Here is an 18,248-nt window from a genome sequence, read left to right as displayed (position 1 = left end):
CTCAGGATAACTCTAGTCCAGACTTCTTTCTCTTCAGAGCAGAGTCAACTCTAATGTCAGTCCTCAGCTCTACGTTCAGCCTCAACCCCAGTTCCCTCAGCTGCTCCTCATAAGACTTGACCTCTAGACCCTTCAGCAGTTTCATGTGAACGTTCATTCTCACTTGACTTTATCTGAAATCAAGTGAAACTATCACTTCAAATAAATATTTCTCTGAGTACCTAAGATCACATGAGCCCACAAGCTCAAAGCAAAACTCTGCAAATTTAGATGGGGAAAAAATATGTATGGAGATTTTTTACGAAGCTGGTTAAGGGTCCGGACAACAAGTCTTATGAGGAGCAGCTGAGGGAAATGGTGTTCTTTAGTCTGGAGAAAAGGAGGCTGAGGGGAGACCTTATCACTCTCTACAACTATCTGAAAAGAGGTTGTAGGAAAGTGGGTGTTGCTCTCTTCTCCCAAGTAACAAGTGAAAGGATAAGAGGAAACAGCCTCAAGTTACTCCAGGGGAGGTTTAGATTGGATATTAGGAAAAATTTCTTCACTGAAAGGTTTGTCAGGCATTGGAACAGACTGCTCAGGGAAGTGGTTGGGTCCCCATCCGTGGTGGTATTTAAAAGATGTGTAGATGTGGTGCTTAGGGACATGGTTTAGCGGGACTTGGCAGTCTTAGGTTTATGGTTGGACTTGATGATCTTAAAGGTCTTTTCCAACCTAAACAATTCTGTGATTATATGATAATTTGATGTACGGTAAAGATAAGGTAGTAATACAGGTGTGAAAGTGTACACCCGGATCTTTGCAAGTGAGTATTTCTACACTGATAAATTGGTTGAACACAATAATATATGTGAAATCACCCAAATAAGTCACACTTCTCTACAACATAAGCAGCTTATTGTACAATTAAAAAAATATAATTTCTTTCAGTTAACAGATAAGTCAGTGAGTGGACAGAGTTTTGAGACAGAAACTTCATGTAACTGCTACTATATATTAAGTGTGGCCTTCAAAGTGATTGAAATGTGACATAGTGATAGAATAAAACTAATAGTTTATTTTAAGGTTTTCATTAAATTAGAAGATGTGTTCAAACTCTTGTCCTTAAGAGAGTAATTCAACTTTATACCTAGTTTTTCCTACTCATTCAACAGAATACTGGAACTGCGGAATAATCAAGGAATGTTTCGGTCATATTTCTATGCATATACATATGTGGTTTTATATATTGATACATATAAAGAAAAAGAGGAAGAAACAAGGTGATATTCTAAGAATAGCTATCTAGCTTGAAATTCAAAAGATAAAGGAGATATATTTTATTTTCACCAGTATTACTGTATTCGAATTCTCAATAGAATTCCTATTCTCAGCATATGGTGTAATCTTTTCTGTTATTTTCATGTTAATTGATTTCCAAGTTAAATGCCTGACAGAACTATTTTGCACTGAATGTTTTACTGTGCTTAATATTTCCACTATGTCCTCTTCAAAAATTCTTTTGATTTAACAGCCCGGTTTTAGTGTGTTGAACAATATTGTTAAGAAATGTGAAATGTAGAATCTCAGGATACACTCATCAGGAAAATTACGGTTTTCCTAAGGTATCCAGAACTGGATACATCTAGAGATGATATATAAAATAATCATGTTTTTTTCCCTACTAAAATTAACTGCAAGAGGGGGGCATGGGGTCACAAGTCAATCTTTCTGTATCAGAAGAATATGTAAAAAAATCATACAAAAGCTTTTGTAAAGGGCTTAGAGAGAATAAAGCACAGACTATTAAACTAGAACTTGTATAAACAAGTCTTTAGCAAGACTGTGCAGCAGAAAGGGAGATAAAACAGCTCAGCAAAGACAGAGCTGAATAGCATAAGAAAGAAAGAGTTCACTGTAAAAATGCACCACATTTTCAGATAATATAAACTAACATCGTACCAATGACTTTGATGGGCCAGTATTTGTTGATTTATTCTGTCTGAGAAAGCAATCCAGAAAGAGAATTGCTATATAAGGAGTGTTACATTTTCTTTTTACTTAGAGGACGAGATTGTCATTTATTGCCAGCTGGAGAACAAGTAGAATATTCAGACTTGAAAAAAACCAAATGTATTTCTCGTCTTATTCCTTTAAAACAAGCAAAATCCCCCACCTCTCTTAGAGTAGAACACTATAAAAGTATATTCTGATATGTGACCGGTAAAACAAGTTAAGAATGAATTTTATGGGAAAAAGCCTGTCTGGTTGATTAAACCATGGCTTTCTGTTAGTAACCCATCAACAGCAGTTGCAAATTATCAGGTTTCTGCCTCTTCTGTTCCCGCACTTGCTTATTCCCCAGGAAGGATTACCATCCCTGTTCAATTCCATTTATGTGTCACCTTACTATAACCTACATTTCCTGAAATGATCCACTGAAATAAATAAAAAGATGTAGTATGTTTTACTCTTAAAATGGCTTGTCTCACTCGTCTGGTTTAGAGCAAGGCCACACAGCTGAATCAGCACACCTGAGGGTGTCATAAAGTCTTGCAAAGGATGGGGAGCAAAATATCTTAAATTAGATCCTCCTGCAGCGGAACAGTAATGGAGAATGGAAGGCACAAACAGAAAGAAATTGGACCATGTCACAAATTCCAACATCTTTTACAGCTGTAAGAAAGCAATCAAATTCCTCTGCACATATCACCTCCCCATCTGAGTCAGCCCATATATCCTGGAGGTAGAAAGCAATACAAGGAAGCAGAATCTTGACTGCTTTTGATAGGAACTGTTTCATAGGATCACCGATCTTGAGTATATCCTGGGGTCTCAGTTTTTATAGTGATCATATAGCTCCTGTTCAGGCTTTATTCCCAGATCACAGAAATGTATTTCTGATGCACTGTAGCAGTAAAGTTTTCCTATTTAGAAGCCACCATAGATTTTCAAAATCATACCAAACCCACTGGAAAGATTGTCTGCAATCGCATATACTGTATAGGTATGTCAGTGTCCCTGTCATGTACCTAATGGCAGCAGTCAGACTTTTTTGAAAGATTGAACCACTACTACACTACGTTAGTGGAAGAAGAAATTGTTTAATCTATGCATTTAATCAGTAATACAGCTGACAGATATATCTCTATGTATATAATGTGCTTCAGGAAATACTTAAGCATCTTCTTCAGTCACTTCCTACAATATAGTTATCTGAGTGAAAATATGTCACCTGTAGAATATAAAAATCTTTGGACATTGTACTCATTCTTTCAAGATAAAGAGGGAGGATAGCCCTTAACAGCTTAAAACAGCTTGCCAAAATATCACCTAAAGCAGTGGGATTCAAATCTAATTATACATTTGACAGGCCTTAGAAACAAATGGAAATTGTCACAAGCATGTTGAGAAATACAAGATAAGAAAGGAGAGATGTCCTCAAATACTTAGTAGCCAGACTCATGAATTTCTTTCAGAAGATTAGATATCAGCTTGGAAAGTGCTCACACCATATTTCTAAGCCATTTAGACAACCCTGAGACACAGTTTCATAAAATGCATGTCATAACTTTTTCAAATGATCATGTGTTAAAACAAATCCTACAGACATACAGTTCTATATTATGCCCTAAGCTTACACTCGAGAACCACTGGCACCACTGTCAGAGACGACTTTAATATTCACCTAGTATGTAAACAGCAAAACTGCAGCTGAGACTTTTCAGAGAAAAGCTCTATCAGCCAATTATTTAGCTGGCTTTCCATGCCATTTAGTGATTCTTAGGAGGCCTTACAGCTTATCTGCTGTAAACAAAAATCTGAGTCACTTAAAAAAAATGGATCTCAGCTTTCATTCATCGACCATCCCAGAATCTCAGAAAGGCTGAGGTTAGAAGGGACCTCTGGAGGTCATCTGGTCCAACCCTCCTGCTCAAGCAGGGCCACCTACAGCCATTTGCCCAGGACCATGTCCAGATGGCTTCTGTACATCTCCAAGAGTGGAGACTTCACAACCTCCCTGGAAAATCTGTGACAGTGCTCAGTCACCCTCACAAGAAAAAATCTGTTTCCTTATGTTCAGAGGGAACCTCCTGTGTTTCAGTTTGTGCCCACTGCCTCTTGTTTTGTCACTGGGCACCACTAAGAAGAGCCTGGCTCTGTCGTCTTTACACTTTCCCATCAGGCATTTATATACATTGATAAGATCCCCCTGAGCCTTCTCTTCTCTAGGCTGAAAAGTCCCAGCTCTCTGAGCCTTCCCTTACAGGACAGATGCTCCAGTGCCTTCATCACCTTTCTGGTTCTTCACTGGACTCTATCCAGTACGTTCACATCTCTTTTGTTATAGGGAATCCAGAACTGGACATAGTACTCCAGGTGTGGCCTCACCAGTGCTGAGTAGTGGACAAGGATTATCTCCCTCGACCTGCTGGCAACACTGTGCTTAATGTAGTCCAGGATCCCATTCACCTTTGCCACAAGAGTACTTTGCTGGCTTATGTTTAATGTGGCATCCACCAGGATCCTCAAGTCCTTTTCTGTTGAGCTATTTTCCATCTGGGTAGCTCTCAGCATGTACTGGTGCATGATGTTGTTCCTCCCCAGGTACAGGACTCTACACTTCTCCTTGTTGAACTTCATGAGGTTCCTTTTAACCCATTTCTCCAGCCTGTCGAGGTTCCTCTGGATGGCAGCATGACCCACTGGTGTATCAGCCGCTCCTTCCAGTTTTGTGTCATCAGCAAACTTGCTGATGCTACACTCTGCCCTGTGATCCAAATCATTAATGGAGATGTTAAACATGGCTGGACCCACTTTTGGCCTTGGAGTACACCACTAGTCATTGGCTTCCAGCTAGAGTTTGTGCCACTGATCATCACCCTGTAGGCCTGATCGATCAGCCAGTTTTCAATCCACCTCACTGTTTGCTTATCCAGCCCATACATCAACAACTTCTCTTTGAGGATCTTATAGGACACAGCGTTGAAAGCCTTATCAAAGTCTAAGTAGACAATATCCATTGTTCTTCCTTTGTCTTCCAAGCCAGTCAATTCATCATAGAAGTTTATCAAATTGGTCAAGCATGGCTTCCTCCTTTGGGAATTCATGCTGACTAATCCTGATGATTTTCTTGTCTTTCATGTGGCTGGAAATATATTCCAGAATTAGCTGCTCTATCACATGCCCAGGGATCAAGGTGAGGCTGATTGACCTGTAGTTCCCTGAGTCCTCCTTCTTGCCCTCCCTGAAGATGAGAGTGAGTTTTCCTCCAGTCTTCAGGTACTTCTCCCAGTCACTCTGATTGATCAAGGATTATTGAGAGTGGCCTTACAATGACATCTGCCAGCTCCCTCAGCACTTGTGGGTGGATTCCATCAGGACCCATGGATTTATGTATGTCCAGTTTTCTGAACTATTCCCTGGTCTGATAGTTTTCCATCAATGGTATATCTTCCTTGCTCCATCCTTTCTCCCTTGTCTCCGGGACCTGGGATTCCTAAAAGCTAATCTTGCTAGTAAAGGCAAGTGAGGCAAAGAAGGCATTCAGTTCTCCATAATCCAGTACTTCATAATTCACAGATAAATGGTAACTTTCGGTCACCTTTAAATAAAAATTAAAAATAAAAAAAAGTAACTAGAGCCTTCAAATAGCTAGAGAGAAGTGGCTAAGGCCATATAAAATTAACCAAACCCAAAACAATTATACATTGAAAAAGTCTGAATGAGTTTTCTAGCTATTTTCTAGTATTTTACTGACTGCTCATTTATAAGGAAGAAGCTTTCCTTCTCCATTTTCATGGTTCCTACAAACCTTGTTTGTAAGCATTATTTAAAATCATATCAAACAAACAAACAAAAAAGTAGTTTTCCATGGTTTTCTAGAAAACAATTTTCCCTTATGAAATAATACAAATTTTGTTTTGGTAACTTAGATGATTTAAGAATCTGGCTGGCTATATTCAAGTTTGAAGAATCATGGCTTTCAAACATTTGCTAGACAGTGTCTTCAAGTCTTTGCTTCCATTTCTACATCCTCATCTAATCTTTTCCCTCCAGAAGTCTATGTCTTGGCAGTTTTGTCCTGAAGTCTTCTCATCTTCTCTGCTTTACTTAATTTGCCATGGTCACTGTTAAGAATGGTATGCCCCATAAACCATTTAAGACCCTGTAGTTCTACATGTACACCAACACAAGAAGAGTGCAGAAAAAACATTTCTTCCATTCACACTTCACACCTGTAAGGCAGAATCAAATTCTCTGACAACCTGGAGGAAAATTCAAGGAACAGATTTTTGAGACATGCTCAATTAAATAATATGTTACTTTCATTATTTTTGTTCCCATACACATTAAAAGGTTCCCAGAAAGCCTATTGAGGTCAAGAAAGAGTTTCTGTTACTTTTTTAGTTTGTAAAGCTGATTCCATGAAGAGGAGAAATTGCTTACATGAGCATAGTGTGTTCTCTTTAATCTTCCTTGTTTAAACAAAAAGAGTAGAGTTGCAAACACTTTTTTCTTTTGAACACAGTATAAACAAATAATGATAGGCAGTTTCTTTCCTCAGAAATTCTTAACTGTGTTAGCTTGGAAAAACACATTTTCATAGAAATCTCTCTCTGTTTCCTTTTAAGATTAGACCCATGGCTATTGAATACTTCAGCTTTATGTCAGTATTAATTTGTCTTTGACAGATGATTACAGGACTGAAGTACCATTCCGTTAATATTACAACTCAAAGAGTCACATCGTGCTTTACATTGATTTGCAATTTTCTCCAAAGAACAAATTATGTCAGTTCATTCTTCTCCTGTATCCCTGGCTTTCTGTCTCTGGAGATTTTTTCTTCAGTCTAAAATGTTCTTATCCATAAACTGAGGAATTTATGAAGTAAATACAAAATGGAACTTCAAAGTCATCACACATAATTCTGTCTTCCTTTTCTTCCTTTTTTTTCCATTTTTTTCAGTGATGTTGATGTAACCCAGAAAGTCTGATTTTTACTAATACCATAAAAGTTCATGAAAAACTGCTTCTTTTTACAGCACCCAGGACTTCCAGATTACTTCCTGGTAAGTACTGGTCAGAGACAGGATTGATGACCTTTTGTAATAATACAGTGTATATTCAGCCCAGAATGCCCAAGAAGAAATTTCTCCTATTTCAGAAAACCAAGCACGGCAGCCATTCTTATGTCTCTGTTTATAGATGTGTTACAAGGTTTTCAAATGTTATCTAGGTGTACAAAATTATCAATTCAATTAATACAGACAGTGAGACAATTATCACCTCCTTGATGAAATTTTCATCTAGAACTGAAATATTGAAACCCACAGAAAATATTCTAGTGGCCAGTGTGAGAGGGAGATATGACAACTCAACAGTAGAAAATATGAAAAAATCTGCCTCTCACACAGGTTTTGTTCTGGTCTCTGGTAACTAGATGCTGGAAGAGGTACACATAACCTTTTTATATTTTTAAAGATGTTGTAATATCTTTGAGAACCATCTAATTCACTATTGAATCCTCCTAGATATAAGCAAGAAAATAAACTTTATATTTCAAGTAATAGTTCATGTATCATTTTGGAAATAGTATGTTCTGTAGTCTAAATAAAGAGCCCAGTATACTTGTATTATAATCAGTCTGGTGTATCCACTGTGGTTATATTTAGTATATTTGGAGATCAGTCCGTAGAGAAGCTGAGAAAACTCAGAAAGCTTAAAAAGTGAGTCAGCATTCAGATCATGCGTCTCTGATTGTTTATATTGTAGACTGAGAAGAGTAATTAGGATTGAGCCCTATTTGAGTAATGTGTGTTGATTACTGTTAGCTGACCAGTGAGATGTGAAGGACAACCTAGAAGTTGGCAACTATGATTAAAACTGATAAGTTTGATTCCTGCAAAGAATAAAAACAGACTAGTTTGCTGTCTTCAGACAGATTTGTACTGAAACTGATGTATAAGCATATGGCTTTGTATGAATAAATAAGTGGAAAGCATGGTGACCATAATTATCGTTCAGTTGTTCCTTGATTGACTATATATATCCTTCACACACACACACACATACTCACACTGAGTATTCTTTCTGCTTGTTTCCTAAACTATTGACAACATTTCTGAATGTGCCTTTATTAAAATCATCACTTTGAGGAAGTTATAAATAGTCATACTTTTGTTTCTTGTCAGACAACAAATGGGGTGGGACAACTGACTAGTTTAGAGCTTTTTTAAAACATAAAAATACTTTTTCATAGATTATACATGTGATTTTTGGGCCTGAAAAAACCACAGAAACAAATATTTTATCCACAGGAAAGATGCAGACAGTGAAAAAGAGAAATTCCCAGTTTGTCTGTAAGAGTTTGTGACCTGAGAAAATATGAGGTTATGATTTAAGTAGTTGCTTTCTTTCATGCATGTATTGAAATAAGTCAAGGAAAAAATAATGGGGGAAATAAAGACATGCAGATTTTACTGGAGACTTTGTAGACAAATATGGAGAATGATGGGAAAATTGGCTTAAGAGATTTACAATACTTAGTGGTCATTGTTAAAGGGGGTAAACTGGTCATACTATACTTTGTGTTCAGAATTTTAAATAATTTCCATGCTTTTTGGGTTATATGGATGGGATCTTTATAAAAAGCAAATTAATTCATTCATAAATTTAAAAAAAAAAAAAAAGACTAGACACTGCTATGATCCAATGAAGACCAACCTAGAAGAATCTTATCTGCAGTAAAATTAATAGTTCTACATAATTCAGAAGAATAGAAAATCAAAAGCAAAGCCAAATATATATTCTCTACAATACTTTTAGTAGCCAACAGCACTTACCTCAGATAATTTCTTTCCTTTACTAAGCTGATTGAAGTTGCACTTTAAGAAAGGCAAGCAATGGATGCTTATTTTCTACTTTTAAAAGCAGTTCACTTGACTCGCATTTTAAAAAGGAAATGTCATTTTCCAGATACTAAGCTCCCAAATTTGACATTTAATAACCAAATCTCTCTGCGTTCAGAGAAAAAAATGGAGATATAATGTTGGATGTAAGTGCTTATTACTACAAGGATAAGACCTATCCCTAAACTTAAAAATAATGTGCATTTTGTAGATGAAAGCAGAATAGCAAAGAAGAGGTAGCTGGTAATTTTAGTCTGCTTTGAGGTGATGATTACATCCAATGATGACTCAACAAGAATCCTGTAAGCTAAAAACTGGAGAGAGTGGAGCTTGAAAGCTATACAGATTGTTAACGCAATGACAAATTCATCATAAATCATGCAAACAGCCGACTAGACAGCAGAAAAAAATCATGAGTCTGAGCATTTCTGCATTTCTTCTGGTAAGAAACCATTTTTGATGAAAAAGATGTCACATTCTCTCACTTTTATCTTTCTCTAGAGAATATCAGAAGGCACTAGCTTAATAGAGAGAAAATTCTGGGCTGCTTAAGGACTGATAATTTATTGTCTACCTTGGGATGAGATTATTAGTTTATGACAATGTCCCTGATACAGATATCCAAGAACTGATAACAGGAAACATAAATAGTATGCTTGGTAAAGATTTATCTTCTAGAATAAATTGAGATTAACAAGTCATAGGATTTAAAAGTAATTTATAAGTGCTTAATTTGCAAAGAGTAAGTATGAATCATATAATGCACTCAAAAGACATATCTATAGCTCTGTGCAGTTAAAGAATATGTCTCTTTCCACACCTGTACTACTGACGACATGTTTATCACAGTATGTCTGAATATATCTACATCACTGTTTATCTCAGTCTTTTCTATGGTGTCTCTCACCAAAAAGGAAGAAAGTTTGAAATAAACTTGCGATTTGCTATTTCAAAATAATCCTCAAACTCTAAGTATTGCCTGATATTCCTAGGCAACATGAAAAATACTTATGTTTGATTTTTAACACTGGATTGGGATGTATGAACTATTCTTAAATAGATATTATCTTTCTTGTTCTAAATTGAGTATTTGGGAACATGTACCTTTTTTGCCTCATAATAGTGCAGAAAGAAACATTTTCAAATATTCCTATTTGATTTTGGAATTAAAGCTTAATTTTCTAAAAAAAAAAAAAATCCCTTCAGTGGTTTCAAAAAGACAAAGAAGTCCTTTTCAAACCAAACCATGAACTTCCTTAGATTTTTTTGCCTTTTTTTTGGGTGGTGGTTGTGTAATTTTATTTTATTTTTATGTATTCAATCCTTTATTCCATTCACTTTTTCTTCTGGCTTACCTTCTCCAGAACAAGTCTTGTTTCATACCATCTTCTGTTATTACCACCATAAATAAAAGAATAATGCTAACAGCTATATCAGCTGGCCACAAATGCGATATTCGGGACCTCATTTCTAAATTAATGTATTTTCTTTTGTGGATTGGGCCAATTCATATTTCAAGGTAAATGGTTCTGTTACCAAATCTTTTTCTCCTGAGATCTCTCCATTGGTATCTGACTATATTGAACCCTAAAAGTGCTTTTTTGTTTGTTAAATGATATTTGTATTAATTACTTTATATAAAAAAATGTAAGGGATAGAGTTGACTCTCATTTGATCTGGACAAAAAATAAATTCTGAATTTTCACATTAGGTGAAAATTACAAATTTTGTTTCATAAGAAGAGCACAAGTATTTCTTTTTCAATTCTAACTCCAGATTTCTGAGACTGTAGTCAGAGTGGTCATTCAATTTAATTTTTTATGTGAGATTCTTTAAGGGTCAAATCAGAGATCAGAAATTGTTATACTCCACACCATTATTTCAAAGAGTACTAGCTGGTCAGATATGCCTTATTTGAGACAGGTGGTCATTTCTTAAGATTAAATAATAATTGTTTCATATATCATTAACATATATTTTAGACTTCTATTCTAAGTCAGGCTGATATATTATTGATGACTAAAGAGAAACATTTTTCTCACAATTTTGGTATTCTTGTGGTTACTGTTAAACTACATTAACTAAGATATTTGGATTTTCTCTCTACTGTGGGAAGAGGGGTCTTTTTGTTTGTTTGGGTTGGGTTTTGGTTTTACTTTTGTTTTTTAATTTCACATTCCTCTCACTAAAATATAGATCCATGAACAACAAATTATTTCTGGTAAAAGATGGAATCTTAAAATTCACGGCAGTCAGTGTGACAAGTCATATTTTAAACTTCTCAGAATAAGAATATTTCCATATTAAAAGATTTTATATTTCCCTTTGTTTAATATAAAAAAATGCAGTAATATGGTTTCACATTAATAAGCAAGGCATTAAGTGCTTACTGCAGGTACAAAATGGTTTGTCTATAAAATCAGTTACTACAGAGTATATAAAATAGAAATCATAATAAGGTATGTTTGTTATCAATGTAGCAATTAATTTTCCCGCTGTTCTGAATTCTAGATATGATATCATTGATGAACCTGATTAAAATACTGATTATGCATCAATAATAAAAGGACAAATTCATTATAAGTTAATAATCTAACATCAAATATTAAATTTCATTATAATATTGATCAGAACATCCTTTCTGTTATTTAAAGAATTCTACTCTTCCTTCAGAATAAAAAGTTACAAGAGATAACACAGCTGGAAGTTCTCTTATAGGAATAGTTCTTCTTTTGACTTAGGAACATATTAAAGTTTCTGAGTTATAATAGTAAGTTTTCCATAAATATTAGCTGTCTGTATGCCTTCCATATTTTCATTCAAAATACACTGTATTAAAATTGGAAATCACATTGTTATATAATTACTTACAGAGATATTGGTGACATTCTGAATTATAGATTTCTCTGTATACAAAGCATCCAGGGTAAATAGAAAAATAGAAAAAAAGATTATATGGCAGGTCTAACATGGTGAAATATTGTTTCACTTTTTCAGCTGTAGAAATAGAATAAGAACTTTATTTGTTTTTAATCCTGGTTTTCACATTAAATTCTCTATAAAATCTTTAAAAAATATGAGATTTTGTATCTATCTAAAAGGTCAGATTAAATCAAAAGATACATGTGGTTCAGTATCCTCTTTCTGTCAGCGGCAGATGCTTAGAAAAAGACTAACAGAAAGTGGAAATCTCTAAAGGGAGCCAACTTCATTAACATTCACTGGTTTTAAACTGTTAGTGACTTAAGGAATTCCAAAGCCAGAGTTATATCCAAACTACTACACTTGCTAGTCACCATACTCCCTGTTATTTGAAATCTATTTATATTTTTTTTTGCCTTTTTTATCCATCCTTCAGAAATATTTTATGTTTACATTGCCAGAAAAAGCTTTCCTTTTTTTTCAGTCTTAAAATTAATTTCTCTGTGTGGACCTCTCAATATTTAAGATGTGGGCTTATAATGAATTTATTTTTAGTGTTGGGTATAGTGTATAGTATAGTGGTATAGTATAGTATAGTGGTATAGTATAGTATAGTGTTATGTCTCTTTTTTTTTATTCCAAATGTCTTTCATCAAAGTAACAAACATTGTCTTTTTGCTTGCCTCTGACCAAAAAGATAATGATTTTTTAAAAAAAAAGTCCAAGTAGAATTATTCCAGAAAAAGAAGTCATAGGCATTTAAACTCTGTTATTGTGTATTTTTGCACCATCTACATTCATATATAAATTTGCATTAAACAATATCATTTTAATGTCATTTTATAATGATTATTCAATACCATAAGACTCTGATGAAGTTTTTCAGTCATTTTATAGTACTAGTCTTTTTTATTCCACTTTGAATTCTTCTATACCATCGAAAACATGGTTGCTTCACTATTTGAATCAATTTCCAGAACATTTATGACTGTACGGTGCTGGTGTCATATTTGGGATCATTACTGATAGCCTAGATTTACTGTGAAAACTGACCTTTTTTGCCATCTCTTCTTTGCTATCTTAAATCAGTTAATAATCCAAGGAAAGATTTTCTTATATCCAGTTACAGCTTAGTTCTCCACGATAGGCCTTTTATAAAGCTTTTCTAAATCCAAATGCATCATACCTGCACGTATAGCTCTTTCAAAGAATACTAAAATATTTGTGAGGTACAATTTCTCTCCAGAAAGCCGTGTTGCCTCTACCACTGTGCAAAATATTTATCAGTGTCTGCTGATTGTCTTTCTTACTATTGGTTCTATCAGTTGCCTAGAATGCAGCCCATTAACTATGATTTTTGCCTTTCCTACTAAGAGGTCAGAGGCTCTGAACTGACCCAGTAGGACAGGTCCTTGGCCGGAGCTGGGCTGAGCTGGTTTCAGCTCCTGCCTCGGGGCCAAGTGCCTGTTGCCTCCCCTGCCTGAGCTTGAGCTCTGCCAGTGCCTCCGTGGGAAGGGTCTGGCAAACCCAGGGGGTCGCTGCCCAGCAAACAAGAGACCCTGGGGGGGCTGCGTCTGGGGAGGCTGTGGGACACAGCTGGGAGCAGCCTGGAGTAAAGAAATGTATAAAATAAATTCAAGGAAAGCCCAGGACAGAGGAGGAAACCTTCTCCCCAACCCCACCAAACTTCATACTTACCCTATCAAAGACCTCTGGATGGTGATGGCATGTCTTCTATACTTCTCAGGTCTTCCTGCCAGGAGCTGAGCCTGGCAACTTCAGGACCCCCAGGGACATTTGAAGTGTGATCACAGTACCATGGAAAAGAGGTAGATGCCAGGAAGGGGCAAAGGGATTGCATAACAGGTTTAACTCTGGTAATGAGGCTTTCACCTGTATTAGTTACATAATTTGTATTACTATACTATTAAAACATTAACTGGACTGCAAATAAATTCCTAGCTCCATGTATATGGAGAGATTCTTTTTTGCACTTAACAAGATTTTGAATGTAACAAGTACAGATATCAGACCTGAGACCTTTTTAAAAACTGACATTGCATATGAAACATTTAATTTCTCTGATACCTAGCCTGTTTAAAGAAATAGCTCTGCTTCACAGTAAGCAGCTAAGCAATTTCACATTTCAGTTTGGCTGAAATTTGATAAACGATACAGTGTTAGAACAGATCTTGATCCTTCAGATACTTTTCTTCTAGGCTAAATAATTGAAAATAAAATTGTGGAGTCAGTGTTCAGATGACTTTAATCTTTCACAGTAGTCCTATAGGAAGTGGTAGGGATTCAAATCTGCTTTTAAAGATGCAGCATAGGTCATAAAATGAAAAAAAGAAGTCTGCAAAGACTTAAAAGTTGCCGTTACACCTTGGTCAGACTTACTCTACACCTCAGTGTCTTTTGCTGTTCTTCTGAAACGTGTTTTGAAACACATTTTATTTAAGACTTCTTTTACAATGAAGGAATCTTAGAGAGGAAAAAAAAAGAAAAAGAAAAAGAAAAAGAAAAAAAGAAAAAAAAAGAAAAAAAGAAAAAGAAAAAAAAAGAAAAAGAAAAAGAAAAAGAAAAAGAAAAAAGATGATGACAGGTGGCACAGTGGTAAGGTCTAATTAATATGATCTGTTCATAGCATAGTACTTTAGGAACAATATATACAGGTAGTTTCAGTGGAAGCTATAGAAAAGTCCTGAGGTAGGTAGATGGATGGAGGGATGAATGCAAACCTTCCAGAGACTTACATATAGCATTCTTATTGGGTATTTATTGTTAAGGAAAAGACTAAAATATGTTTATCTTTAAGGAGATGAGTAATTCCACTGAAATCAATAGAATCAATTGTACGTCTGAAGTTCAGTGTGCATTTGCTTCATAGTATAGGGATCAAAAGAGTAATTCATAATCTCACTTTTGTGTACCCTTCAGAGTGAAATGCTTCTTTTACTGTATTATATATTTGTTTATTTAAACTTAGCTAATTATGCTGAAACTTCAGGGTTACTTTTGTTGCTGAATACAACAGTATTTTTCTCTTTGAAAAATAAGATTTTGTATCTGAAGCCTTAAAAACGTAGTAATAGTCCTAACATTGATTAGATACCAAGTGTTGACAAATAACTGCCACACTATCAGAGCTCAGCACTTTATTAAACAGAGATGTAAGGCTGATGTCCAGAGACCTTTTAAAGTCAAAAGAAGTAATGCAAACATGGATCTATTATCAGATTCACAGACAGCTGTGGGTTTTTTGTGGGTTTTTTGTTGTTGTTGTTGGTGGTGGTTTGGGTTTTAATTATTATTATTTTAATATTTTTTAAAAAAAATATTGATAAATAGAAACATTTCTCTCTACTTTTTGTTTCCTAAGATCACATCAATAAACTGTTTTTTAAAGAAGGGACAAAAACCTATAAAAGATGGAGGCGAAAGCTCCAAAACTGCCTTCTTTTCACCTGAGCTTTCTGTGATCCTTCCATCCACTGCCCTCCATTATCCCCATCACTGTGATTGTTGCACTCAAGCTGCAGCTCTGAGGCCAGGCACATTGCAATATCGTACTGATACAAATGCTAGCATTTCTCTCCATTCACTTCACAACAGAACAAAGCAAATTGCTACATACAAGGGCAAACTGTCATTTCCCAACATTTTAAGTGTCTCTTTCATACAGTGCACAGTTGTATAAGAAATTCTGAATAGCACTTCAATCTATGAAGCAAAACTGTTTTAAACACCAATACAACTCACACCACTTGTGAGTTATAAAAAGTGTTGCCATGTGTTCTTTTATATATGTCTGCCTATCAAGATTGTACAAACATCAGGTTTATTAATTAGTAGCTGTACATGCACAGAGTGGTATTTCACACTTAAAGAAGAAAAAAAAAGTTTAAATTAGTGGAGTATATCAATCAGGCTGCGTTATCACTATATCAGGATTTTGCTAATGCTCATGACATATTTCTATGTATTCACTGCTTTAATAAGTAATATGGAGACTAATGGCAGCTGAGTAGCCTGTTGAGAACAATTAACTCAAAGCAGATGGCACTACAAATACAACTCTCAAAGGCTCTTTTCTTGTTTGGGATTTTTGCCTGCCTTGTTGATTTTGCCCCTAGGGTGAATTAAGGTCTTTATTGATAGATTTAAGATCTCCCTGACATTTGATTAAGCAAACTTCATACAGAGATTGTATTAAATTTTAATATCTGTCAGAACTGAACAGCAGTTTCTATCGGATGTTTTCTCACCATGCCTAGTGTTTAGTATCATATAAAGTGACTGATAGCTCAGCAACTACAAATCCTGAGAAAGCAGTACAAGCACAAAGACCTGAACTAATAGCAGCTTTGAAACATTAACCCTTATTGCCAATAGCATCATCTCCAAACAGGGTGGTTAATTTTCAAAGACATCAAGAAATATGGAAAGTCATTTCACTGAGTTGTATATAGAATACATTAATATATTTATTTTAAGTACTTGAAATATCTAAGTGCTGATCCTTCAAGAAGCACTGTACATTAATGGAGGCTGATAGGCTTCACTGAAGTATTGCATATGTGTGAACATCTGCCCATCAAGATTTCAATGCAAATTTGGGACTTCGTGTGTGTGTAAAGTTATCAGTGAAGCATATCTCACATTGTAACTGAGCCTTGAGAGACAAATCAGTGTCAAAGACGTGTCCGTCAGGTAAGTTCTACACTAGAGGGAACACAATTATCCCCAAGCTGTTCGCAGTTTTAATTCAGCCATCCATTTCAGCGTTAAGATTTTTGCTGGTCCTTTAAGGAGTGCTCAGAGCAGATTTCATCAGAGGTATACATATGGACTTTCTAAGTATCCATATGCATACAGAGTACTTTACAGGTGCAGAATGGTTGATAGGAAGATTTGCAAAGTTATTAAGTACAGTCTTAGGACTGAAAATCTAATCTTTTGTAAGCAATAAATATTTCTTCTGGTTTATAATAAAAATTTCTTCCAAGTAAAAAAGAAATATTATCTGTACAGGAGTCTGCTTTTATAGAAGCTTGAAATACAGTTTATTGTATTAATGTTTTACAAAAAGAAGAAAAACTGGAAAAAAGCTGATGACACTGCTCTGAAAAAAACCAGCAAATAGAAGAGAGTAACGTATCAAAATTTAATAACTGAAACTTCTTCAGTGTTGCTTCCTTGAAAGAGTTACTTTGGGTTTTTTGGGTTGGGGGGTTGTGTTGTTTGTTTGGTTTGGTTTTGGTTTTTGGGTTTGAGGGGGTTTTTTTGTTTGTTTGTTTTTGTTTTGTTTTGTTTGTGTGTTTGTTTTTTCCCCTGCTTATTTCACTGCAGGTTTCTGTGTCCTTCAGAACCGGAATAACTTAAATTTCAGGTTTTCGCAGCTACTTCTTTCGGGTTGGCATCAGCCATACTGACCACCACCTAATCTTAATTAAACTGAATTTGAAGCAGTTGTGCATAGCTCACTAGCAAACTTCTGATGAATACTAGTTTGAATGTTTTGCATGGTAACTTGTCAAATTCTTCATCAAATGTTTCAGGATGCAACTTTACATAAGTGCAAAAATTCAAGGAATTACCTTTTTTTTTAAACTTATCATCAGCCATAATGAAAATATAAACATGTTAATTTAAAGGCACAGAGTATATTCAGGTGAAAGGCAGGAAATGAAAATCATAAATAAAATAATCGTCTGAGCCATATATATATATATATATATATATTTTAGAGCCATGCTGCCCTAAGACCCTTAATAGTTGTCCAGATGGTACATCTGTCTCAGTCTTAACACTATTTTGCCATCTCAGTTTTGACTCTGTTTCAGAAAACATGAGGCTATCATGCCTCACTGATAGCAGTTCTGCTGTGATATTTTTTGACCTTGTAATCCACATTATCAACAAAATTTATGGTGTAGATTTAATTTTTATCTTTATTATCTAAGCTATAGCAATTCTGTAAATATAATAATACAAAGTTGACAATACATCAAATAATTGTAAGAGGCAGAAAATTGTATACAAAACAGGGGAAAATAGGAGTAGATCAAACTAATTTTAGCTTCTGCATATATCATTTGCTCACTGCTGCAAAAAATAAAGAAAAAAGCTTCATTTATGACTTTTGACTCCTATTAGTGCCATAGATATGTTTATATAGTTATTGTCTCTTCCTGGAGTAAAAAGTTGTTACAAATTATGCACTTAGATTTTTTTTTTTTTTTAACCAGGTGAACAAGGCTTTAATTCTGCAGATTTTGATGAATGTGACATCTTTTCCAACACCCTTTCACTGGGCTTCACTCATGTTAATGTTAAATATATGGGCATGAATTAACATTTAGGGATTTTGGAGTAGAAATATATTTGGAGATAAAACAGTCAGACAAAGTCCTCCCTCCATTGCTTATTTTT

Source organism: Grus americana, chromosome 1, assembly GCF_028858705.1.
Source record: "Grus americana isolate bGruAme1 chromosome 1, bGruAme1.mat, whole genome shotgun sequence".
NCBI lineage: Eukaryota > Metazoa > Chordata > Aves > Gruiformes > Gruidae > Grus > Grus americana.
Note: the sequence above shows the minus strand (reverse complement) of the source record.